Genomic DNA, 26,372 nt, shown 5'->3' on the forward strand with positions numbered 1-26,372 from the left:
TGTGAGCAGAATGGTTGGTCAAGGATCCATGCGAATCCTGACGTTCTCTCAGAATGTCTATCTGATTCTGAGGAGGAGGGAGAGGCAGAAGCTGAACCTGTTGATGAGGACCAGGTCGCTGACCAAGGTCAAGAACAGGGTTGGGCATCTCCACAGGTTGTTAAAAGAGAGCCCAAGAGTGAGCCTTCGTCTCCCGTTAGCAAAGTTCAGAAGGCCCGAAGACGCAGTAAGTCAGAGGGGGAGTCTTCTGGTACCAGTGAAACACTTGCTGGACCCATTGGGACAGAAGGAGCACCTGAGACTGTGCTCAGGCGGTCCGCACGCACCACGAAGGGGGTACCACCTGAGAGGTTTCAGGTCACCAGCGCATGGGTTGGTTTCACACAGTGCGAACCTGGGGGTTTTGAGGAGGCTCAACAGTTGCCTGAGACAAAAGCCAGGAAGGGGCAAGAGGCAATGGGAAAGGAGTTGAACTCAAAGAAGTCTGTAGATGTGTCCTCACAATTTCCCTCAGGATGCGAGATGAGAGGGGGTGTGAGGAGAATCAGAACTTACAGGGTTAAACAGTTCTGAGTGACGTCTCACATTCTGAGGCGTGGCTATGTTCACAGAGGGGAGTGTTTCTGTGTGTGTCTTTTCTCTTTTGCTTTTGCCGAGAAGCGGAGAGGATGCCTGCCATTTCGCCGGGCTGAATTTACGATGTTATTCTACTCATTAAAGGCTGTTGGAGATAAGAGAAAAGCCTGCGTTGCAGTCTGAGTTATTACCCACGCAAGCAACAGCTTTCCCCGCTGTGTAAACTCTGCTAAGAGGGCCAAAGAGGCTGGAAGAGATTATTACCGGCACGGACAGCAGTGACGCAGCTAAGAAGAGTGCCGGACGCCATTTGGCCCCATAGTGAGGTCTGACCAGAGCAGAATACAGTGGCACTATTACTTCCCTTGATCTAGATGCTATACTCCTATTGATGCAGCCCAGAATTGCATTGGCTTTTTTAGCTGCCGCGTCACACTGTTGGCTCATGTCTAGTTTGTGGTCAACCAAGACTCCTAGATCCTTTTCACATGTAGTGCTCTCAAGCCAGGTGTCACCCATCTTGTATTTGTGCCTCTCATTTTTTTTGCCCAAGTGCAATACAGTGGTGCCCCGCAAGACGAACGCCTCGCAAGACGAAAAACCCGCTAGACGAAAGGGTTTTCCGTTTTGGAGGCGCTTCGCAAAACGAATTTCCCTATGGGCTTCCTTCGCAAGACGAAAGCCCATAGGGAAATCTCCAGGACAGCAGGGAAGCACAGCGCGTCTTCCCCACTGTCCTCGGTCCTCCTCCGAAAGCTGCCGGTGGGGCGGAGAGACCTCCTCCCTCCGCCAGCCTTCGGAAGGCTGCTCCGAAGGCTGGCGGCGGGAGGAGGTCTCTCCGCCCCACCGGCAGCCTTCGGATGGCTGCTCCGAAGGCTGGCGGCGGGGCGGAGAGACCTCCTCCCGCCGCCAGCCTTTGGAGACCTCCTCCCGCCGCCAGCCTTCGGATCTGAAAATGTCCTGGGGGCTTTTAAAATGCTGGCAGTCGGGAGGAAAGCCCTCCTGTTCCCGGAGCTTGAGGGGTGGGAGGTGGGGAGAAGGGCTTTTCTTCCCACCGCCAGCCTTCAGAACAGCCTTCTGAAGGCTGGCGGTGGGAAGAAAAGCCCTTGTCCAGCCCCCCCAGCCTTCAGAAGAGGTCGGGGGACAGATTGTCCCCAACCTGGTCTGAAGGCGGTTTCCATAGGAACACATTGATTGATTTTCAATGCATTCCTATGGGAAACCGTGCTTCACAAGACGAAAAACTCGCAAGAAGAAAAAACTTGCGGAACGAATTAATTTCGTCTTGCGAAGCACCACTGTACTTTACATTTCTCCCTGTTAAAATTCATCTTGTTTGTTTTGGCCCAGTTCTCTAATCTGTCAAGGTCGTTTTGAAGTGTGATCCTGTCCTCTGGGGTGTTAGCCACCCCTCCCAGTTTGGTGTTGTCAGTGCCGCCCGAGGTCCCAGCTCACCAAGGACCAACGCTGCTTCGTTGTTTAGTATAAAAGTCTTCATTGAAGTTCAGTTTCACTTCCACAGCCGCAGCGTGCAGCACTACGTCTCAAACTCTAGACCGCCGAAGCTCCATCTGAATCTCCTCCCCCCTGACACCAGTTTAAGATTCTAGCCTTGCTCCACTTCCTCCTTTGTTCTTTCCTCCTCTGGGTCCGCCTGCCCGTCGGGGTCTCTCCCTTCCTAGACTCCTCTGACGCTGAGTCCCCTGACTCTTCCCCCTCCCTCCGTCGGGCTTTAGGACCTGGCTCCCAATCCGGGTTTCCTGCTGTCCCGCGCGCCTGTACATTTGAACTTGGCGCGCGCGCCCAGCCTCCCACTTTCCTTCTGACCGTTACACTGCTGTCACTACTCCCTCCTTCGGGGAGGCTAGCTGGAACTGACCTCCCCTCCGTTTCCCCACTTTCCGATGGGGGTGTGGTCAGCCCTGACTCATCTTCTCTCCCTGCTGGAGGAGAGGCTGGCCCTGACACATGTGACTCTTCCCCCCCACTGCGCTCTGGTGGGGGAGCTGGTCCTGATCCCCCGCTGCTGCCTTGGGAGTCCCCGCTGGCCCCCTGCTTATGGTGCGTCCCCCCTGGGACCCCCCTTGCCCTCACCATCGGCGCCCCCTTCTGGGAATCTTCTGATTCGCTGGAGAAGCTCATGGAATCTCTCGGGTCACTGTCATACTCCCCTACGCTCCCCTCGGATTCCTCCCCTTCGCTCTCCATTTCCTCTCTCCCCTGTGCTTCTGCTCCTGAGCCCCTTACAGGTGTCATCTGCAAATTTGATCAGGATGCCCTTGAGTCCATCATCCAAGTCGTTGATAAAGATGTTGAATAAGACCGGGCCCAAGACAGAACCCTGTGGCACCCCACTAGTCACTCTTCTCCAGGATGAAGAGGAACCATTGATGAGCACCCTTTGGGTTCGGTCAGTCAGCCAGTTACAAATCCACTGAGTGGTAGCATAGTCAAGACCGCATTTTACCAGCTTCTTTACAAGAATATCATGGGGCACCTTGTCAAATGCCTTGCTGAAATCAAGGTAGGCTACATCCACTGCGTTCCCTTCATCTACCAGGCTTGTAATTCTGTCAAAAAACGAGATCAGGTTAGTCTGACATGACTTATTTTTCAGAAACCCATGCTGACTATTGGTGATCACAGCATTCCTTTCTAGGTGCTCACAGACTGTTTGCTTAATGATCTGCTCCAGAATCTTCCCTGGTATTGATGTCAGACTGACTGGGCGGTAATTATTTGGGTCCTCTCTTTTCCCCTTTTTGAAAATAGGGACAACATTTGCCCTCCTCCAGTCTGCCGGGACTTCGCCTGTTCTCCAGGAATTCTCAAAGATGACTGCCAGTGGTTCTGAAATCACATCTGCCAGTTCTCTTAATACTCTTGGATGCAGTTCATCTGGCCCTGGAGACTTGAATACATCTAGACTAGCCAAGTATTCTTGTACTATCTCCTTAGTTATTCTGGGCTGTGTTTCCTCTGCTGAATCATTTGCTCCAAATTCTTCAGGTCGGGCATTGTTTTCTTTATCGGAGAAGACTGAGGCAAAGAAGGCATTGAGGAGTTCAGCCCTTTCTGTGTCCCCTGTTTGCATTTCACCATCTTCTCCTCTGAGTGACCCCACTGTTTCTTTGTTCTTCCTTTTGCTACGAACATACCCATAAAAGCCTTTTTTGTTGCTTTTAACCTCTCTAGCAAGCCTGAGTTCATTCTGTGCTTCATTCTGTTCATTCAGTATATAAAAGGGATTGAAGCAATATAATCAAAACAAAAAGCTAAAATCATAATCAATGGAAATTTATCACAGGAGTGTGAAATCAGTAAAGGGGTCAGACAAGGTTGCCCACTATCCCCCTTAATTTTCATATTAACATTGGAAGTTTTATGTAAACAAATTAGGGAAGAAAAAGAAATAAAAGGGATTATGCTGGGAAATAGAAGTTACAAAACGAGGGCATTTGCTGACGATTTAATGATAACTACGGAGCAACCAAAACAGAGTTTAAGAAAGGCGTTGGAAATAATATATGGCTACGGTAAAGTTGCGGGGTTCAAAATGAATTTCAACAAGACAAAACTATTAGTTAAAAATATGTCGCCAGCTGAAAAAGCAGAATTAGAACAAATAATACACATTGAAATCTACCCCAAAATCAAGTATCTAGGATTATGGATAACACCAAAGAATCTTAACTTATATGAAGATAATTATACCAATTGTTGGAAAGATATCAAAAGACAGTTGGAGACATGGACAAGGTTAAATTTATCATTCCTGGGCCGTATTTCAGTAATTAAAATGATAGTTTTACCGAAGCTACTCTTTCTATTCCAAACGATTCCAATTAGAGGAAAGACCAGCAGTATCAACAGGTGGCAAAAAGAAATTTCTAAATTTTTGTGGAAGGGTAAAAGACCAAGAGTAAAGCATAAGATATTAACAGATACTGTAGAAAGAGGTGGCTACGGGTTACCGGATTTGAAGCTATATTAGGAAGCCTCATGTCTTCTCTGGTTGAAAGATTGGTATTTATTTAAAAATTGGGATATTTTAGAGCTAGAAGGTCATGACACCCGTTTTGGGTGGCATGGCTATCTTTATTATGGGAAAATAAAGACGCATAGGAGTTTTTCAAATCATATAATAAGAAATGCTACATATAAGGTATGGGGAAAATACAAAAGATATTTGGAACAGAAAACCCCAAGATGGAACTCTCCACTAGAAGCAATCGCTGTTAAAAAAAGCAACAACATCAAAGAGAACTGGATAACGTATAACACAATATTAAGGGGGGAGGAGGAGGGTCAACTAATATTGATAAGCTATGAGAAATTAAAAGATCACTTTTCTAGTTGGCTAGATTACTTCCAGGTGAATGAAGTGTTCAGACAGGATAAGCAGATGGGTTTTGAAAAGGAGCCTTCAAGATTTGAAAAAAACTGCTGAATAGTAAAACCAAAATAATCGCAAAAATGTATAGACTTCTTTTAGACTACAAAGTAATGGATGAGGAGGTTAAGGCTTCAATGATAAAGTGGGCCCAAGATGTGGGCTGTCCAATTATGCTAAAAGATGGGGAAAACTGATGGAATGTAAATTTGAAATTTACAGCCAGCTATAATATAAGAGAGAACATGATGAGAATGGCTCATAGGTGGTACCTCACTCCTTCCAGATGATCAAGAATGTATCAAAATTTGGCGAATGCTTGTTGGAGATGTGGAGGAAATAACGGTGACATGAGCCACATGTGGTGGACATGTGAAAAGATTAAGATTTTTTAGGCGCCGGAGTCGTGGAAAGAAGCCTTCATCACACTCATACCTAAAACTGAGTCTGAGAAGACACAACTTAAGAACTATCGCCCCATATCTCTGCTCAATGTGGATTATAAAATTTTTGCTGATATTTTGGCTAAAAGACTTAAAAAAGTTTTAGCAGAAATGATAGATAAAGATCAGGCTGGCTTTCTCCCTGGTAGGCATTTATCTGATAATATGAGAAATGTAATTAACATTTTGGAAAAGTTACAAGTGAATATCAATACAAAAGCGGTTTTGATATTCGTGGATGCGGAGAAAGCCTTTGACAACATTTCTTGGATTTTTATGAAGAGAAACCTGCAGGGGATGGGGGTTGGTCAAAATTTTGAAAATGGTATAGGTGCGATTTATTCTGAACAAAAGGCAAAACTTATAGTTAACAACATAGTGACAGAAGAATTTAAAATTGAGAAAGGGACACGGCAAGGCTGCCCAATTTCCCCATTGCTTTTTATTTCGGTCCTGGAGGTTTTGCTAAATATGATCAGAAGGGACCAGTTGATTCATGGTATTCAGGTCGGAGCTAAACAATATAAACTTAAAGCCTTTGCAGATGATCTTGTATTGACATTACAAGAGCCAGTACCTAGTACCAAGAGGGCTCTAGAATTAATCCAGGAGTTTGGTCATGTGGCAGGCTTCAAGTTAAATAAGTTTAAAACTAAGGTTAAAGCGCATAAAGCATTCAAAAACCATATTGTCAGGAAAGCACTATTTAATGTTTGGATAAGATATAAAGATTTTTTGGAGAATAAAACTCCAAGGTGGTTATCACCTATGGAAGCGAAAGCTATGAAAAAACTTAATATGGAGGCTAAATGGCCAAAGTATTGTGAAATTTTGGAACAGGAAGGTGACAAGCTGAAATTGCAGAGTTATGAGAAGCTTAAAGGGAAGGTGCGAGACTGGTTACATTATTTTCAAATAAGAGAGGTTTATAATCAAGACAGAAAAATTGGTTTCCAGGTGGAAAAATCAAAGTTGGAAACAGAATTGCTAGAACCCAGTGCTAAGATATTATCAAGAATGTATAATTTGCTGTTGAAATGGAGTACTGAGGAAGAAACGGTAAAATCTGCCATGATTAAATGGGCACAAGATATAGGACACAATATTATGTTTGCTGACTAGGAGCAGTTGTGGACCACTGGGATTAAATTTACGGCATGTAATGCCTTAAGAGAGAATATTATGAAAATGACGTACAGGTGGTACATGACCCCAGTCAAGCTTGCAAAAATTTACCATTTGCCCGATAATAAATGTTGGAAATGTAAAGAAATTGAAGGCACATTCTTTCACCTTTGGTGGACGTGCCCGAGGATCAAGGCTTTCTGGGAGATGATTTATAATGAATTGAAAAAGATATTCAAATACACTTTTGTGAAGAAACCAGAGGCCTTTCTCCTGGGCATAGTTGGCCAATTGGTGCCAAAGAAGGATAGAACTTTTTTTATGTACGCTACAGCAGCAGCAAGAATACTCATTGCAAAGCATTGGAAGACACAAGAACTACCCACCTTGGAAGAATGGCAGATGCAAGTAATCGACTATATGGAAATGGCTGAGATGACTGGCAGAATCCGAGACCAGGGAGAAGAGTTGGTGGAAGAAGATTGGAGGAAATTTAAAATTTATTTACAGAAGCAGTGTAAAATGTATGAATGCTGATGACATTGAAATGAAATGAAGGGGTTTTAGTGACGAGAGTAAAAGTTTGAAATTATAAATTTGGGAGGTAGGATACTTAAGGACAAAGTGGTAGGATATGAATTTGCTGAACCAACTGTCAAAAAGGGATACAAAAAAGGGAGACGTGAGGAAGTCAGGAAAATAAGTTAATCAATGTTGAATAACTAGAAAAGAGTGATTTGTGTTTTTTCTTATTTTACTTTGGTGTCTTGACTGGTGTTCTTTTTTTCTCTCTCTCTTTCTTTTTTTCTTTTTTAGGTAAATTGTTTGTATTTTATGTATTTTATGTATTGTGAAATCTTGTTTTTGTGTTTTTATTGCTCTTTGTTTGGTGATGTCCTTCTCTATTGTTAAACTTAATAAAATATTATTATAAAAAAGAAAAGAAAAGATTAAGATTTTTTTTGGGGGGGGAATATTCAATGAATTAAAAAAGATGACGGGGATAACTTTTACGAAAAAAACGGAGGCATTTCTATGAAGTATTTTAGATAAAGAGATCCCAAAAAATCTAAGAGAGGTATTCTTGTATGCAACCGCAGCAGCTCGTATACTTGTGGCCAAGGGATGGAAAGATCACGAGGCTCCAAAAATAACAGATTGGGAAATCAAATTACAGGAATTGGTGGAGACTGCTCAGTACAGTGAATAGACTGTTCCTTTGTTGCCACGGTACAGTCCCAAGCATCAACATCCTGTTTGGCTTTCCAGCCATCTGGAGCTCGCTGCTGCATTGCTCCTTTTTCGTAACATCCTCCCCCAAAAGAATCAATGCGTGTTGCGGCGAGCAAAGCGTGATCCAGAGAAGAAAACAAACAGTTGTTATACACATAACACTCCCCTGTTGTTTCAGTTCCACCCTTGGAACTCCTCGCCACTGGTTTCCCCAGTGTACCTCTCTGGTTGTCTGGCTTCCAAGGAATGAGTGCATCTGCATTACCTTGGCTAGCAACTCTCTGTTGTGTCTTTGTCTCGGACTTGGACACAGCTCCAACCTGTCCTCGGTTGTGTACAACAGCAACACATGCAACACATGCAACAGCTAAGTTAGCAAACTCTTTTGAGTACCTCTTGGGTGGTACACCCTTTGTAACTCTCTCAGACCTTCGTATGAGGTGTTGATCTTCTCTGCTCACTGGTTTAGCCTCTGGACTCTGTTGAGAACCAGAACCAATGGTAAACAGTGGTTTATCCTTCACCTGTGAAGGTCTATCCATTGTGTGAGATTTCCTCTCAATGACTGTGTCAACTGAGCTCTTTGAGCTATCACTGTCATCACTCTCAGTACCAGTAAAATCATCATCATCATCATCTGAATTGTCCTCTGTGGGAAATGTGTGTACTATCACTCTCTCCTGTTCAGGAGCACTCTCTAGAAATTTTGTGAGAATCACCTGACCAGATTCAGACAAAATTACTCTGTAGAGACCCTTTTCATATCCCACAAAAATGCCTCTGGCATTCTTTACTCCACCTGGAGCTTCTGTCCTCACATGAGACCCAAAAACCTTGAAATGGGCAACAGAAGGTTTTCTATGGAACAGTTTCTCAAAAGGAGAACTTCCCAACTCTTTTGAAACCTTTCTCAACCACGTATAACAATACGACATTAGCGACTCCGCCCAGTACTCATGTGGCAGATGTGAACTAAGCAATTGCGCATTCACCCCCTTTTGCAATTCTTTGTTCACCCGTACACAGACATCCCTGTTCCACGCTTCCGCTGAAACAGCAACCTTGTGTCTTATCCCTTTCTTCTGCAGGAACTCCTGAAAATCCTGTAAAAGAAAAATTTGCTTCTCATCTGTGAAAAGACAATCAATGTTAGCATCATGCATATTTTCAACCTTGTCACAAAACTCCTGAAACCTTTCTAAGGCTTCTTGTGATTTCTCTAACACATAAATCCAGACAAAATTAGAGAAATGATCCACACACACAAGATAAAATATTGCATTGCCTCTAGATGGTGCTAGAGGACCAATCACATCAGCATACACCCGCTGAAATGCTCTGTTGACCCTGGTCACCTTCTTGGCGTCCGTTTTGGTCACACCTGCGAGAGAAATCAAGTTAGACTCAGATGAATTACATTCCATGTAATCACTTTGTTCATAAGTCAACAAATACAGAATATCTTTCTCTCTGGCAGAAAGATACAACTCTCCATCTTTGAAGATCTTGCAGCTCTCAGCATCATAGGACAATTTCAGTCCTTTCTTTGCAATCTGCGAAACACTCAGCAGATTGAACTTCAATTCAGGAACCAAGTAAACATTGTTTATAGTCAAGTTCAGACTCTCAAGATACACAGTCCCTATTCCGGTCGCTTCCAGCTCCTGACCGTTGGCCTGTTTCACAGCGATGCTTTGCTTCTTAATAATAATAATAATAATAATAATAATAATTTATTATTTGTACCCCGCCCATCTGGCTGGGTTTCCCCAGCCACTCTGGGCGGCTTCCATAGAAACCAAAAATACACTAAAATATCACAGATTAAAAACTTCCCTGAACAGGGCTGCCTTAAGATGCCTTCTGAATGTCAGGTAGTTATTTATCGCTTTGACATCTGATGGGAGGGCGTTCCACAGGGCAGGCGCCACTACCGAGAAGGCCCTCTGCCTGGTTCCCTGTAGCTTTGCTTCTCGCAATGAGGGAACCGCCAGAAGGCCCTCGGCGCTGGACCTCAGCGTCCGGGCAGAACGATGGGGGTGGAGACGCTCCTTCAGGTATACTGGGCCGAGGCCATTTAGGGCTTTAAAGGTCAACACCAGCACTTTGAATTGTGCTCGGAAACGTACTGGGAGCCAATGTAGGTCTTTCAAGACCGGTGTTATATGGTCTCGGCGGCCGCCCCCAGTCACCAGTCTAGCTGCCGCATTCTGGATTAGTTGTAGTTTCCGAGTCACCTTCAAAGGTAGCCCCACGTAGAGCGCATTGCAGTAGTCCAAGCGGGAGATAACCAGAGCATGCACCACTCTGGCGAGACAGTCCGCGGGCAGGTAGGGTCTCAGCCTGCGTTCTTAAACGTTGAAAACAGTTCTCTGTGTGGGGACATATGAACTGTGCAACCCGTGTCGATTACAAACGCGTTCTCAACATCTGGCGTGGTTCCTTTCGACATCAACGCCTTTGCAGGTTTCACCGTAGACTTGGTATGACTTTTGTCTGATGCCTCAGGCTTTGCTGAGCGGCCCTTAGCTCCTTTTGGCTGGCGTGGCTTCTTACAATTCCGCTGAAGATGCCCAGCCTGTCCACAATTGTAACATCGGACAACGTTCAAAGCTACAGCATTCTCTCCAGTAGCAACATCAGTGGGGGAATTAGAACTCCGTTCCTCCCTCCCCCTGTCCTTTACTTCCAGTGCAGCAAGCCGGTCGTGTTCATTCAGAACCACGGCACACACTCTCTCCGCGGTCAAATCCTGGGCCGGTAGGGAACCAAGCTGACTGGCAACCGTTTTGTAAGTCCGACTTTGGCTGTTTATCATTATGAAGCAAAACACTTCCTCCTGCAGACGGAAATTGCGTTCCACCATCTGTTGGCGCAGATATTTCATCTCCGTCAGGTGCGCTTGAACATCTCCATCAGGCGCAAGCCTCAGATTGGTCAGCTTCTCAAAATACAGCAACGCTGAAGAACCAGCATCCCTCTGATGTGTTCTACGCAGCGTTTCCCAAATCTCTCGCGCATACTCTAAATTCTGAATACGCACCAATTGGCAATCTGAGACACACAGAATTATAGCCGTCCTGGCCTTTATATTCTGTGATTCCCAACCTCGCGTTGGTGCTGCAGGGATGGGGTTCTCAATCACCTCAAAGATCCTCTGATTCTGCAGCAGGGCCTTCATCTTTACAGACCAAGATGAATAATTGTCATTAGTCAGGGGAGGTGGATAAGGTAAACCTCCCCCCTTCTTGGCATCCATTTTTGAATCCAAGTCTCAGCTCTCACTCTCGAGCCTGTAAAATCCAAAAGTCTTTTCTGGGTTGTTTACTGCCTACTCTGGCAGGCAAACTGCAAGCTGTCTCAAAGTCCTTGCACAGCAGCGAAGATAGCCAAAACAACTTTCACTTCCCAGGCTCTCACTGAGCCAGCCCCTTTGTCAGTAACTTTCCACTTTACTGACGGTCGTTGCCTAGCAACTGTGCATACCTTTCTTCGAACAGGAAATCTTATCAACCACAAGAATCCCTGGTATGCAAGCCTTTGCTTTCAGAGCTGTTTTTCCAAACGCAGCTCCCGTGAACCAGAAAATGAATCAATCTGCGTTCACACTTTTAGCCCGAAATTCAGCATACCTTTTGGGGCTCCGTTGCTTGGAAAACACCTCCTCTCGGTGTCCAGCCGTCTGTTCAGCTTCTGGCTGCACGCAGACGTTATCTTATTTTCTTTGTTGCAGAGGATGACAAACGATCCATCAACCTCTCATGCTGATTCCCATGGATCAGTAACCATCGGCGTTTGCTACCATGATGTAGGAATCAAGCCTAGTCAGAGGAATTGGCCACTCTCCAGGCACCCGGCTTGAGTTCCTTGTTGACCTCCCCGTCTGCGACTCCCGGCAAGAGCAGGCGAGATCTCAATCGGCGATCCTCCTCTAACGTGAGAAGAACACACCACTCCTCCCCTCTTCCCTGCCATCCCCAGGGAGGGGAAAGAGACAGACAGAAACAACCCTGAATCAGAGTCAGAACCAGATCTTCATTCAGAACCAGACCCTGAAAGAGAGCCAGAGCCACAGACAGAGCCACAGATGGAGCCTAGAGCCACAGCCGAGATTCACAGCCACAGCCGAGATCCACAGCCTGAGTCTGAAATAGTGCTTGATAGAGTGCTGGATCCTGAAACAGAGACACTGTCTGAAACTGAGCCTGACGCTTAAACGTAGCCAGGGGCAGAGGGAGAGGCAGAGCCTGATACAGTGCTTGATACAGCATAGGAGCCTGAAGCAGAGGCACAGCCAGATCCAGAGACACAGCCAGAGCCAGAACAAAACCCTACTTCAGAACCAGAGCCTGAAAGAGAGCCAGAGCCAGAAACAGTGCTTGATAGAGTGCCAGAGCCTGAAACAGAGGCAGAGGCAGATACAGGGCTTGAAACAGCGTCGGAGCCTGGAACAGAGAAACAGCGTGAAACAGAGACAAAGGCTGAGACACAGGCCGAGCCTGAAATAGAGCTAGAATAAGTGCTAGAGCCAAAGACTGAGACAAAGCCTAATAAAGAGCAGAAGCCGGAGCTGGAGCCGGAGCCTGAAACAGTGCTTGATACAGTGCCAGAGCCTGAAACAGAACCAGAGCCACACCTACAGCCATAGTGCCACAGCCTGAGTCTGCAATAGTGTTTGATACAGCGCCGGAGCCTGAAACAGAGACACAGCCTGAAACAGAACCTGAGCTTGGTTATTAGCATGGCAATTAAAGAAGAGAGAGGCAGAAAGGCTTATAAATAGAGTTAAGTGCGAAGGCAAAATAATAAACAACCCTAAAGAAATAGAGAAACGATTTCTCGAATTCTTTAGAGAAATCTATAAGGAAGGAAATGAAACAACAGAAGAAGTTAAAGAACATTTAGAACAGAACTGTCTTCCGAAACTTACTAAAGAACAAAAAGAACTGTTGAATGCCCCTATTACATCGTACGAAATTCAAAGAGCAATTAAGGAAGCAAAGATAGGAAAGCCACCAGGGCCAGACGGCCTACCGGCAATATATTATAAAAAAATTGAGGACTTACTGTCTGACCCATTAAGAAGTATCATGAACAACATCTTCAAAGACGGAACCATGCCGGATTCTTGGAAAGACAGCCTTATTGCATTAATTCCAAAACAGGGAACGGACAATCTACTAATTAACAACTATAGGCCTATCACGCTTCTAAATAACGATTATAAATTATATGCAAATATTTTAGCCGAAAGATCAAAAAAAGTCTTCCAGATGATGATACACAATGACCAAGCTGGCTTTTTGCCCGGGAGGCACATTTATAGCAACACTAGAAACATTATAAACTTATTAGCGTATTTAGACTTAAGAATAGAAAAGAAGGCAGTCTTAATGGCTATAGATGCAGAAAAAGCTTTCGACAGGGTATCCTGGAAATTTATGAAAGGTCTATTACACCATATGGATTTTGGTATACAGTATATAAAAGGGATTGAAGCAATATAATCAAAACAAAAAGCTAAAATCATAATCAATGGAAATTTATCACAGGAGTGTGAAATCAGTAAAGGGGTCAGACAAGGTGGCCCACTATCCCCCTTAATTTTCATATTAACATTGGAAGTTTTATGTAAACAAATTAGGGAAGAAAAAGAAATAAAAGGGATTATGCTGGGAAACAGAAGGTACAAAACAAGGGCATTTGCTGACGATTTAATTATAACTACGGAGCAACCAAAACAGAGTTTAAGAAAGGCGTTGGAAATAATATATGGCTACGGTAAAGTTGTGGGGTTCAAAATGAATTTCAACAAGTCAAAGATGTATAACTTGCTGTTAAAATGGAATACACAGGATGAAACGGTCAAATCAGCGATGATTAAATGGGCGCAGGACATAGGTCATAACATTATGTTTGCTGACTGGGAGCAGTTGTGGACCACCGGTATGAAGTTTACGGCATGTAATGCCTTAAAGGAGAATATTATGAAAATGATTTACAGGTGGTACATGACCCCAGTTAAGCTTTCAAAAATTTATCACCTGCCTGATAACAAGTGCTGGAAATGTAAAGAAGCTGAGGGAACATTCTTTCACCTTTGGTGGACGTGCCCAAGGGTTAAGGCTTACTGGGAAATGATATATAATGAACTGAAGAAGGTATTTAAATTTACCTTTCCTAAGAAACCAGAGGCCTTCCTTTTGGGCATAGTCGGCCAATTGGTGTCAAAGAAAGATAGAAAATTTTTTATGTACGCAACAACAGCAGCAAGAATACTTCTCGCCAAGTATTGGAAGACACAAGATTTACCCACCGTGGAAGAGTGGCAGATGCAAGTGATTGACTACATGGAGATGGCAGAAATGACTGGCAGAATCCGTGACCAGGGGGAAGAACTTATGGAAGAGGATTGGAAAAAGTTTAAGAACTATCTACAAAAATATTGTAAAATGTTTGAGTGTTAAAATGATGTGGGAGGTGAAGGCAACACGGCATTTGGGATATGGTTAAAAGAGTTCTGAAAAGAGGAATTTTAACAAGGAGGGGGTATGACTAGAAAAATATTATGTCTAAGTATATAAGGTGGTGTAAAGGTTCAAGATATGGGAAATTAGAGACATAATAATCGGAAATATATAATTTTAAACGAGTTTGGAAAAAGGGTTAGAATTTGCTGAATTGGACGGAATAAAGAGGAATACAGAGGGGGGGGATGTGGGGAGGTCAGGAAAGAGGGATATGGATTTTTGAAATCTAAAAAGTGGAATTTTTCTTCTTTCTTTTTTCTTTTCTTTTTTTGTTGTTAAGTGTGTATTTCTGTTCGTTGTTGATGTTTTCGTTTTGTTATATGTGATATATGTTTTGTAAAACCTCAATAAATATTTTATAAAAAAAAAAATGAATTTCAACAAGACAAAACTATTAGTTAAAAATATGTCGCCAGCTGAAAAAGCAGAATTAGAACAAATAATACACATTGAAATCTACCCCAAAATCAAGTATTTAGGATTATGGATAACACCAAAGAATCTTAACTTATATGAAGATAATTATACCAATTGTTGGAAAGATATCAAAAGACAGTTGGAGACATGGACAAGGTTAAATTTATCATTCCTGGGCCGTATTTCGGTAATTAAAATGATAGTTTTACCGAAGCTACTCTTTCTATTCCAAACGATTCCAATTAGAGGAAAGACCAGCAGTATCAACAGGTGGCAAAAAGAAATTTCTAAATTTTTGTGGAAGGGTAAAAGACCAAGAGTAAAGAGACTTCCGGGTTAGCGCCATCGGCGAATGGCGGAGTTCCTCCGATCGGAGGAACGGGCTCCGTGGAAATTGGGTCTTCCCGCCGCGGCGAAGGCGGGGGCCCGCTAGAAATCCCAGGCGGAGGAAGCCTGGGAATGCGGGGTTCGGCAGAGCACCAAGAGCGCCTCCCCTACTCACGAGGAAACCCATTTTTGGGGCTCTGGAGTGAAGTGAGGTGAGCAGCGCGGTGCATCGAACCGATCGCTATTTCCATGGAGGGAAGCCGCGCAGCCATCGCCGGAGAGCGCTGACTTTTTCCTGATGACATTTGGACTCTAAATCAAGTACCCGTGAGTAAAAACGGAGAATCAGATTAAGAACCTGCAAATTTATGAATTAGGCATGAAGCGGGAAGGTGTAAACAGGAAGTCCGCCTCCCGTTCTTGTATACAGATTGAAGCAAAGACCTTGCAACCTAATAGCCTAAAAAGTCTTTTTAAAGTTGGAAATTTCCTGCATCCATAATCAACAAAACCCCCCTTGGAAGCAGGAGAAAAGGGGGGGGGAATTTGACTGTTTAATCCTGCAGGAAGTGAGAAAAGGAATATAAGTTTCCACCGTCCCAAACCTGGGGACGGGGTATTGGGACAGAAACTGTTTGAGACGTCCATTGATTGAAAGTGGAGTACTTTGACAGATAGAAAAAATAAAAGAAGAGAGAAACAAACTAACTTCAACACTACCTTCTTCATTTTTCCTCTTTAAAGAAACAAAGTATTTGAAATCGAAAGGACTTTGAAATCGAAAGTAACTTTCTTTGTTTGATACTTTCCTAAAAAATGGATACAAATAGAAATTGTGTCCCCTAGAGGGAGCCTGTCAGTTTGCGGTTGCAGCTTACATATGTGAGGTTTGGACCGTGGGAACAGCCGTTTGACATTGTTTTTGAACAGAAATGTGTTGGCAGGAAGGTTTGGTGTCTGCCCTTGACAGGACTAATGCTTTGCTGGAGCAGCTGTCCGTGAAAATGAGCCTGATGAATGAAAAATTGGACTTCATGAGTGCTGTGGCCAGTGAATATGATTTAACAGGGAACAAGGATAAAGAAGCTACACAGCGATCAACTCAGGAATCCGGTTTGACAAGGCAAGTCCAAGGGCAGATGGAGAAGGAAGAGTTAGTAGCTATTCCCTATACAACACAAATGGTAAGATCCAAAGTTCTACAGGAACAAAAGCTACTGCGTTGGAATATTGAACTTGGAGAGTGCTGGGAAGCATTTGAAGTCAAGGAAGCTTTTTACTCTAGTGGGACTGTGAAACAGGTGAACAACTATTGGGAAAAATACTTTTTGGACTACAAAGAAGAAGATTGGGAGTGGAACTGGGGGGAAGGGGACAATCGGATGAAGGAAAATGGAAATTATTACTGGATGGAACCCTCCGGAGACCCACTTCCCCAGAAACTAACAATAGGCAAAGAACTGCGTAAGTACAAACAAGAACAAAATAATTTGCAGAAGGGGCCTAGAAGAGACTTAAGGGCCTCGGACATTAGAACACCAGATTGATGGACTAAGTAATGGACAGAAAGGACTGATATGACTCGAAACCAGGAAGAAGGGACGTTGGATGAAAATCAGAAACATGAAGGGAATTTCTTATGTTAATTTTGGAATTAGTGTAATATTATTGAAATTTGAGGGATTATGCTGGAAAGGAACTAAATTGGCTTTAATAGAAATGCTTTTAAGGAGAAATGCATCAATGTGATGTGATTTTGAAATTTTAAGATTTTTAACATAAGATAAGGTTAAAGAGAGTAAGGTAAATTGATTAACAGATTATATTAAAAGAGGGAAAGGTTATGTTGATCAATAAATAAGATAGAGTGTGAAGATTAACTATTTAAACTAAAATTGAGAAATATGGGAAGAATTTGCTGAAATAACGAATTAAACTAGAATACAAAAAGGGAGGTGTGAGGAGGTTCAAGAATTAAGCAAATGAAAAACTGTAATTTGAGATTTGTATTTTTTCTTTTTCTTTTTCTATTTTTTCTGTTTTCCTTTTTGGGTTAGGGTTGGGGGTTTTTATATGTATTGACGAAACTCTGAATAAATATCATTTGGGGGGGAAAAAAGACCAAGAGTAAAGCATAAGATATTAATAGATACTGTAGAAAGAGGTGGCTACGGGTTACCGGATTTGAAGCTATATTACGAAGCCTCATGTCTTCTCTGGTTAAAAGATTGGTATTTATTAAAAAATTGGGATATTTTAGATCTAGAAGGTCATGACACCCGTTTTGGGTGGCATGGCTATCTTAATTATGGGAAAATAAAGACGCATAGGAGTTTTTCAAATCATATAATAAGAAATGCTATATATAAGGTATGGGGAAAATACAAAAGATATTTGGAACAGAAAACCCCAAGATGGAACTCTCCACTAGAAGCAATCGCTGTTAAAAAAAAGCAACAACATCAAAGAGAACTGGATAAGGTATAACACAATATTAAGGGGGGGGGAGGGTCAACTAATATTGATAAGTTATGAGAAAATAAAAGATCACTTTTCTAGTTGGCTAGATTACTTCCAGGTGAATGAAGTGTTCAGACAGGATAAGCTGATAGGTTTTGAAAAGGAGCCTTCAAGATTTGAAAGAGAACTACTGAATAGTAAAACCAAAATAATCGCAAAAATGTATAGACTTCCTTTAGACTACAAAGTAATGGATGAGGAGGTTAAGGCTTCAATGATAAAGTGGGCCCAAGATGTGGGCCGTCCAATTATGGTAAAAGATGGGGAAAACTGATGGAATGTAAATTTGAAATTTACAGCCAGCTATAATATAAGAGAGAACATGATGAAAATGGCTCATAGGTGGTACCTCACTGCTTCCAGATGGTCAAGAATGTATCAAAATTTGGCGAATGCTTGTTGGAGATGTGGAGGAAATAACGGTGACATGAGCCACATGTGGTGGATGTGTGAAAAGATTAAGATTTTTTTTGGGGGGGGAATATACGATGAATTAAAAAAGATGATGGGGATAACTTTTACGAAAAAAACGGAGGCATTTCTATGAAGTATTTTAGATAAAGAGATCCCAAAAAATCTAAGAGAGGTATTCTTGTATGCAACCCCAGCAGCTCGTATACTTGTGGCCAAGGGATGGAAAGATCACGAGGCTCCAAAAATAACAGATTGGCAAATCAAATTACAGGAATTGGTGGAGACGGCTCAATTGACTAGCAAACTCAGAGGAATCTCAAAGCAAAAATTTGCAGAAAAATGGAATGGTTATACAAGATATGTTCAAAAATACAATAATAGTTTTGACTCCGTGCTAGCATTCGAGTGATAAAGGAACTAAAAGGAGGTGGACAACAATTAAGGATTTATTATGTTTTCAGAATGTATTGGAAAATTTATATAGAAAGGATTATTGTTTTGTGTACATTCCATTGTAAGAACGGAAACAGAGCCAGAGCCACAGCCACAGCCTAAGTCTGAAACAGTCCTTGATAGAGTGCCAGAGCCAGAGCCAGAGCCAGAGCGAGACCCTGAATCAGTGCCAGAACCAAGCCCTCATTCAGAACCAGAGCCTGAGAAAGAGCCAGAGCCAGAACCAGAGCAACAGCCACAGCCACAGCCTGAGTCTGAAACAGCCCTTGATAGAGAGCCAGAATCAGAGAATCAGAATCAGAGTCAGAACCAGATCTTCGGTAAAGACGTGGTCTGGTCTTAGCGCAACTGCTCCTCCCACCCGCGATAACAGAGATTGGGTGTTCCAATACATCCCCCCGTAGGGAACCTGCCCCAGCCATTCTGTTGGCTGAGGCCCCCTCCCAGGCAGCCCTGACCCTTTCCCCTTAAAAAGCAAAATACAAACTATACAATAACCTAAAAAAAAAGTAAAAGAAAAACAAAGCAAGAAACAATTATGCTAAACTTAAAATAATCCCCGCCCCAACTAAACATTTGTCCCACCCCAGAAAGAAAATAACAACAACGACGACAACAACAAACCACCGTTTGAGGTGCAACAGAGACACAGCCAGAGACAGAGCGAGACCCTGAATCAGTGCCAGAACCAAGCCCTCATTCAGAACCAGAGCCTGAGAAAGAGCCAGAGCCAGAACCAGAGCAACAGCCACAGCCACAGCCTAGAGCCACAGCCTGAGTCTGCAACAGTACTTGATACAGTGCCGGAGCCTGAAACAAAGACATAGCCTCAAACAGAGCCTGAGCCTGAAACAGAGGCAAATTTATATAGAAAGGATTATTGTTTTGTGTACATTCCATTGTAAGAACGGAAACAGAGCCAGAGCCACAGCCACAGCCTGAGTCTGAAACAGTCCTTGATAGAGTGCCAGAGCCAGAGCCAAAGCGAGACCCTGAATCAGAGTCAGAGTGAGACCATGAATCAGAGCCAGAGCCAGAGCCTCATTCAGAGCCAGAACTGAAAGAAAGCCAGAGCCAGAGCCAGAGCCAGAGCCAGAAACAGAGACAAAGGCTGAGACACAGGCCGAGCCTGAAATAGAGCTGGAATAAGTGCTAGAGCCAAAGACTGAGACAAAGCCTAATAAAGAGCAGAAGCCAGAGCCAGAGCCAGAGCCAGAGCCAGAAATAGGGCTTGATACTGTTGGGATACTGCCAGGGAGGCAAAGTCCATCTGAGCCCCCAAGCCAGCTGCCGGACAATCCATCGATGTCCCGTAGACACACTGTATCAGCAAATAAAACATCAGATCGAGCATTCTGAGGACCTGGTGTTCCGGCTCTAATAAGAGCCCCGAGAGCGAGTGGGGTTGGAGACATGGGCACTGTGGAATCGACTCGCTTTCTTCACAGCGCGAAGCTCCGAGTCCAGCGATTGTGAGCAACCAATTTCTCCGACCAAATTAAGACTTGAAAATTGTGAGTAAAAAGGGATTTAACTTTGGACCTTAAAATAGGATGGAAAGGGATTTAAATATGGAGGTTGATCCCTTTCTGCTGAAGCAAAAGTGAAAGCTGCTACAGCTGACTGAAGCCGTAACTTTAAAAGACTTGCTAAAAACTTCCAAGAAGCAATTTTAAGCCCCTCTTTTTGCAGAGGGAAGGGGGGGGATTTGATTGAATCGGGACCCTGCAGCAGATAGATTTAACAAGGAAAAAGACTCTTGCTTTCTGAGAGTGGACCTCCCAGAGCGGGAAGGCTAGACTCCATCGTGACGTCACAAAGGGAGAGGATACTTTCAACTTTCGTTTTCCTCTTTGGGGATTATAAAGTAACTGCAGCTGCCTGAACTTATAAAAATATTATACACTGTATCTTCTACCCTCCTGGAATTGGCTACAAGAGTTCAAGCAAATTCTGGAGGTTTTAAAACAAGACAAGAAGAGTTAAAAAAAAAAAGGCTTTGAAGGGGAGGAGCTGCTGAACTGCCTGCATATTAAAAAACCTTGTGGATTTAGTTTCAGTGAGCTGACCTTGAAACTGCAGAATAGTTATGGCTAATGGAGATAAGACTGAGAAAAGCAAGCCTAGAGACAGAAGATGCTCCAGAGCACTGACCTTTGAAGAGACTGTTATGCAATTATTGTCTGAAATAAAATCAGAAGTAAGAGGCACTCAACAAAGTGTTGAAGAGCTGAAACAAGAATTTGTTGATTTGAAAAACGATATAAAAGAGGTGAAAGAAGAAGTCTCAGTTCATGAAACAAGATTGACGGAATTGGAAACAGTGAGAGTTCCTGATGTGGAAAGGACCCAGCAGGAAGCACTCAATGTGATCGCTTTTTTGCAGATGAAAGAACGTGAACATCAATTAAGAGTGAGAGGCGCACCTCAATTGGAACAAGATAACCTTAAGGATTGGTTAATTCATGAATTTGCTACGTGCTGGGATCTCCAAAAACATAAGCTAAATTCCTGGATTGAAAAGGCCTACAGATTTGGACCTAAGAAAGGCTCCAAAATCACACATGATTGCATTGTAGTTTTTATTTTTTATTTTTTTAAAAAATAATTTTTTATTGATTTTCCATACAGTTATACATTTTTATCCAAAATACAACAAATTGTCTCTTTTTTGAACTTCCTTCAGCGTCTCTGACAATCATCCGTATTTATAACTTTAGTTACACATTCCCTTCTTTCGTATTGCCATTATACTCCCCCCCCCTATTTCATGTTAACAATACTTCTCTATTTTTACAGTGCCTCTTGAAATCCCACTAGCGTTGTGTTCACGCCACATATGTTTTTCAGATAATCTACGAACTTTCCCCAGTCTTCGATGAACTTTTGGTCTTTGGTGTATCTGATTTTCCCAGTTAATTTATCCAATTCCGCATAGTCTGTCAATTTCAGTCTCCATTCTTCTATCGTCGGTATTTCCTCTTGCTTCCATTTCTGGGCCAACAATATTCTGGCTGCCGTTACTGCATATTGGAAGAGTTTACAGTCTTTTCTTCTTATATCCTTTCCTAAGATCCCTAAAAGAAAAGCCTCCGGTTTTTTTGCAAAAGTATATCTTAACATTTTTTTCATTTCATTGTATATCATTTCCCAAAAGCTTTTCACTTTCTTACATTCCCACCACACATGAAAGAACGTCCCTTCTTTTTCTTTACATTTCCAACATTTGTTGCACATCTTATACATCTTTGCTAACTTTACAGGTGTGATGTACCATCTGTAAAACATTTTCATAACATTTTCTTTCAGTGTCGTACATGCAGTAAATTTTATATTCTCTTTCCACAATTTTTCCCATTCATCAAATTGAATATTATACCCAAAATCTTTGGCCCACTGTATCATTACCGATTTAACCTCTTCATCTTTTGTATGCCATTCCAACAATATCTTATACATTTTTGACAGAGTTTTATATTCATTGTTTATTATGTCTATTTGAAAATTAGATTCTACATAACCCTTTTCTTTCAAATCTTTTTTGAACATTTCATTTACTTGAAAATAATGCAACCAATCATATACATGATCTTTAACTTGTTCAAATGGTTTCAATTTCCATTTTCCTCCTTCTTTAATTACCAATTCACCATATGTACTCCATTTACCTCTCATATTAATTTTCTTAACACTCATTACCTCCAGCGGAGACAACCAAGGTGGGACTTTTGGCTCCAATATATTTTTGTATCTATCCCATACTTCTATTAAAGAACTCTTGAAGATGTGGTTTCCAAAGCCTTTATGAACTTTCTTCTTATCACACCATAAATATGCGTGCCAACCAAATCTGTTATCAAAACCTTCGAGATCTAATAATTCCTTATTTTCTAATTTGATCCATTCTTTTAACCAACATAGGCATGCTGCCTCATAATATAGTTTCATATCTGGCAGGGCGAAGCCACCTCTTTCTTTTACATCCGTCAATAACTTAAATTTTATTCTTGGCTTCTTCCCCTGCCAGATATACCTTGAAATCACTCTTTGCCATTCTTTAAAGATTCCTATACCCTTTATAATGGGTATAGTCTGAAATAAAAATAACATCTTTGGCAGTACGCTCATCTTTACCGTGGATATTCTTCCCCAAAAGGATAATTTCATTCTGCCCCACACCTCCAGATCATTCTTTATTCCCTTCCAAACCGGAATATAATTATTTTGATACAAATCAATGTTCTTGGACGATAACCAAATTCCCAAGTATTTTACCTTTTTCACCACCTCTATCTCCGTTTGTTGCTGCATTATTTCAATCTTAGTTTGTTCCATATTTTTTACAATCATTTTGGTCTTTCTCTTATTCAGTCTAAATCCAGCTACCTTTCCAAATTGTTCCATCTCATCCAATACCTCTTTTACACTTTCTATTGGTTCTTCCATGGTCATTACCAAATCATCGGCAAAGGCTTTAACTTTATACTCATTTTGACCTACTGTCACCCCTTTTATTTGCTTGTTTTGTCTAATTGCATTTAAAAAGACCTCCAGAACCGTTATAAATAACAATGGTGAAAGTGGGCAACCTTGTCTTGTTCCTTTAGATATTTTTATATCTTCAGTAATAACATTGTTAACTATCAATTTTGCTCTCTGTTCTGTATAGATTGCCTTTATGCCATTGAAAAACTCTTTTTAAAAAAAAGATATTTATTAAAATTTTCCATTGTAATACATTAAAAAATCAAAAAAGAAAAAACAAAAAAGTTTAAAAACACATAGAATTCACAATCCTTATTTTCAATAACATATTTCCCTGACTTCCCCACACCTCCCCCTCTTGTATTCCAATTCAAATTGTTGGTTCAACAAGTTCTTATCCCTAATTTTTAACCTTTTTATATTTAGTTCATTTTAAAAAACCAATTTTGCCTTATAAACATCAATAGTGATACATCAGTGCTTATTCTTAAAACCTTTTTCTAAAGTCGGCCTAAATTCCCTTCCACGATTTCCTCAATTCTCAGACAGATAACAAAAGTAAAAACAAAACAGATTATAATTATACACCCTTTGGATTCCTAAACTCCACCCCCCCTTTCCCGGTTTCAATCCCCAACAAACGTCCATCAATCGATCTACTATCAGCCTGGAGATCTCACGTCCGAGGCTCTTAATTCTCTCTCAGTTCCTCTCTGCCGGTTTTTTTGATAGTCCTTGGTATTAAGCACCAAATCTCGGATAACCACTAGTCCAATAGGGTCCATGTTTCTTCCAGCCAGACCTCCATACTTAAAAGTGGAGCCTGAATCTTGTTTCTTACTCCTTTCAAGTCCAAATGTCCCCAAAGCTCCAACTTCCACCTTAATCAAATTTGTAATCCTTGGGTCTTCCGATCTCCACATAAGGAGATCTCTCCATTCTTCAGTCTCCAATTCAGACCAAAATTTCACCATCAAGTTCTTATTTTCCTTTGTAACCATCATGTCAGGCCTCTGGCCCTCCTTTATTTTCTGTAACATTACATCTCCTCCTTCCTTTTCCTCAGGAACAACATATATCTCTTTCTTCACACTCTCAGAACTCTCAAGTTTCTCTTCTTGTCCAGCTGCATGGGCTTCCTGAGTCAATTCCTTATCAAATTCAATGGATTTGTTTACTGTTAAGTCCAGAGTTGCAACATTTATAGCCAAAACATCAATTTGGCCTTGTAACTTTCCCAAGAGAAGAAACACTCTGTCCAATTCAGCCTGAATTTTCCCTCCTTAAGCCATTCTTGTAATGTCCCAAAATCCCCTCTAGAGGGATTTTGGTTACTTAGTATTCCTCCCAGTTCAAATCCGAAAGTCAAATTAGTTTGTATCAGTTCTTCCTTATTTTCAACAAAGTATAGTCAAATTATAACAAATATAGCCAGCAGAAGTAGCAGAAACAAAGTTCTCTTTTTCCGTCTTGACAGCTAATTTGACAGCTGTCAAACTCTTCAATGTCTTTTCAACAGGCTCTCTCGCGGATCACTCCCGGGTCCGGGGGGTGGCGGCACTTCAGCTCCCAAAATTAGCTCTTATCCTCCAGTAAAATTTCTTCTAGTGCCAAATCGTGAAATTAATGTCTTTTACCCAATAATAAAAGAAAGAATTCTCTCGACCTTAGTTAGCAGGTCCTTGCTTTAGATTGTTTACAAGACGGGGAGACGGACTTCCTGTTTACGCCTTCCCCGATCGTGCCTAATTCACAAAAGAAAAATTTCCTTAGAAATCCAATTTCCGTAGTACTCACGGGTTGTTATTTTAAAGTCCAAATCACAAGAAGAAGTCAGCGCTCTCCGGCCATGGCTGCGCGGCTTCACTCCGCAGGAGAAGCAGTCGACTCTCAGCACCGCGCCGCTCACCCCGTCCCCCGTTCCGAAGCCTTTAAAAAGGCTCCTTCGCAGGTCGGGTGGGGCGCAAATGGTGCCCGCCGTGTCACCAGGTTCACAGGCTTCACCGCCTGTGATTTTTAAGGGTCCCCGCGTCGCCGCAGCGGTAAGACCCTAATCCTGTGGAGCCGATTCCCTCCGGAGCTCGGAGGGAATCCGCCATTAGCCGATGGCGCTAACCCGGAAGTCGATATGCCATTGAAAAACTCTTTCCCCACCTCCATATATTCTAAATTTTTCAACATAAACTCCCATATAATATTATCAAAGGCCTTTTCAGCGTCCACAAACATTAAAATTGCTTGTTTATGATTCCTAGCAGTCAGATATTCTAAGACATTAATTATATTTCTTATATTATCTTTCATTTGTCTGCCTGGTAGGAAACCTGCTTGATCCTTATGTATAAGTCTTGTTAATATCCTTTTCAATCTCTTCGCTAAGATTCTCGCAAATATCTTGTAGTCCGTATTCAATAGTGAAATAGGCCTATAATTTTTGACTTGAGTTAAATTCGAATCCTGTTTGGGCATCAGTGTAATATATGCTTCTTTCCACATTTCTGGAATGTCTCTTTCTTTTAAAATGTTATTCATAACTTCCATCAAAGGGAACATCAACACGTCTTTCATTTCTTTATAATAACTAGATGTAAATCCATCAGGACCCGGAGCTTTCCCTCTCTTCAGCTCTTTTATCACCTCTTTTACTTCCTCTTTTTCTATTGGGGCATTCAGCTGGTCTTTTTGATCTGTCGGGATCTTCTGCACCATTTTATCTCTTAGATATCTTTCTATTTTCTTCATATTGTTCCTTTTTTTATTTCTATATAGTTGCCTATAAAAGTCCAAGAATCCTTTCCTAATTTCTTTCGGGTTAGCTGTCTCTTCGCTGTTTATCCTAATTTTATTGATTGTGCTCTGCTCCTTTCTCTTTTTAAGTTGCCACGCAAGCCATTTTTCTGATTTGTTAGCGAACTCAAAGTTTTTCTGCCTTAACCTTTTAATGTTCCATTCGACTTCCTTATTTATTATCATTGCAAATTGAGTTTGGAGAGTCTTGATTTCCTGCTTGATTTTCAAATTGTTTGGCTTTTTGATCAGTTTTTGCTCATTGTCCATAATCTGCCTTAGAATTTCTTTTTTCCTTTTTTCCTTGTTTTTATTCTTCAATGAGTTCTGCTGGATAAAAAATCCTCTCATAACTGCTTTGCTTGCGTCCCAAACTATATTCATCTTAGTACCTTTGTTGATATTGTCCATAAAATATTCGGATAATTTCTTTTGTGCTTTTTCTACAACCTTCTGATCATCCAATAAGTAGTCATTTATTCTCCATCTAAAAGTTCTTTCTTCAAAACCTTTTAACTCCATTTTTATTGGGTTGTGATCTGAAATTACTTTGGCTTGTATTTCGATTTGTTGGATTCTTGGAGTCAGTTCGTTCGATACCCATATTTGATCTATTCTTGACATTGACTGATTCAGTTCTAAATAATACGTAAATTGTTTCTCCAATGG

The sequence above is a fragment of the Podarcis raffonei genome, chromosome W, assembly GCF_027172205.1.
Source record: "Podarcis raffonei isolate rPodRaf1 chromosome W, rPodRaf1.pri, whole genome shotgun sequence".
In the NCBI taxonomy this organism is placed as follows: domain Eukaryota; kingdom Metazoa; phylum Chordata; class Lepidosauria; order Squamata; family Lacertidae; genus Podarcis; species Podarcis raffonei.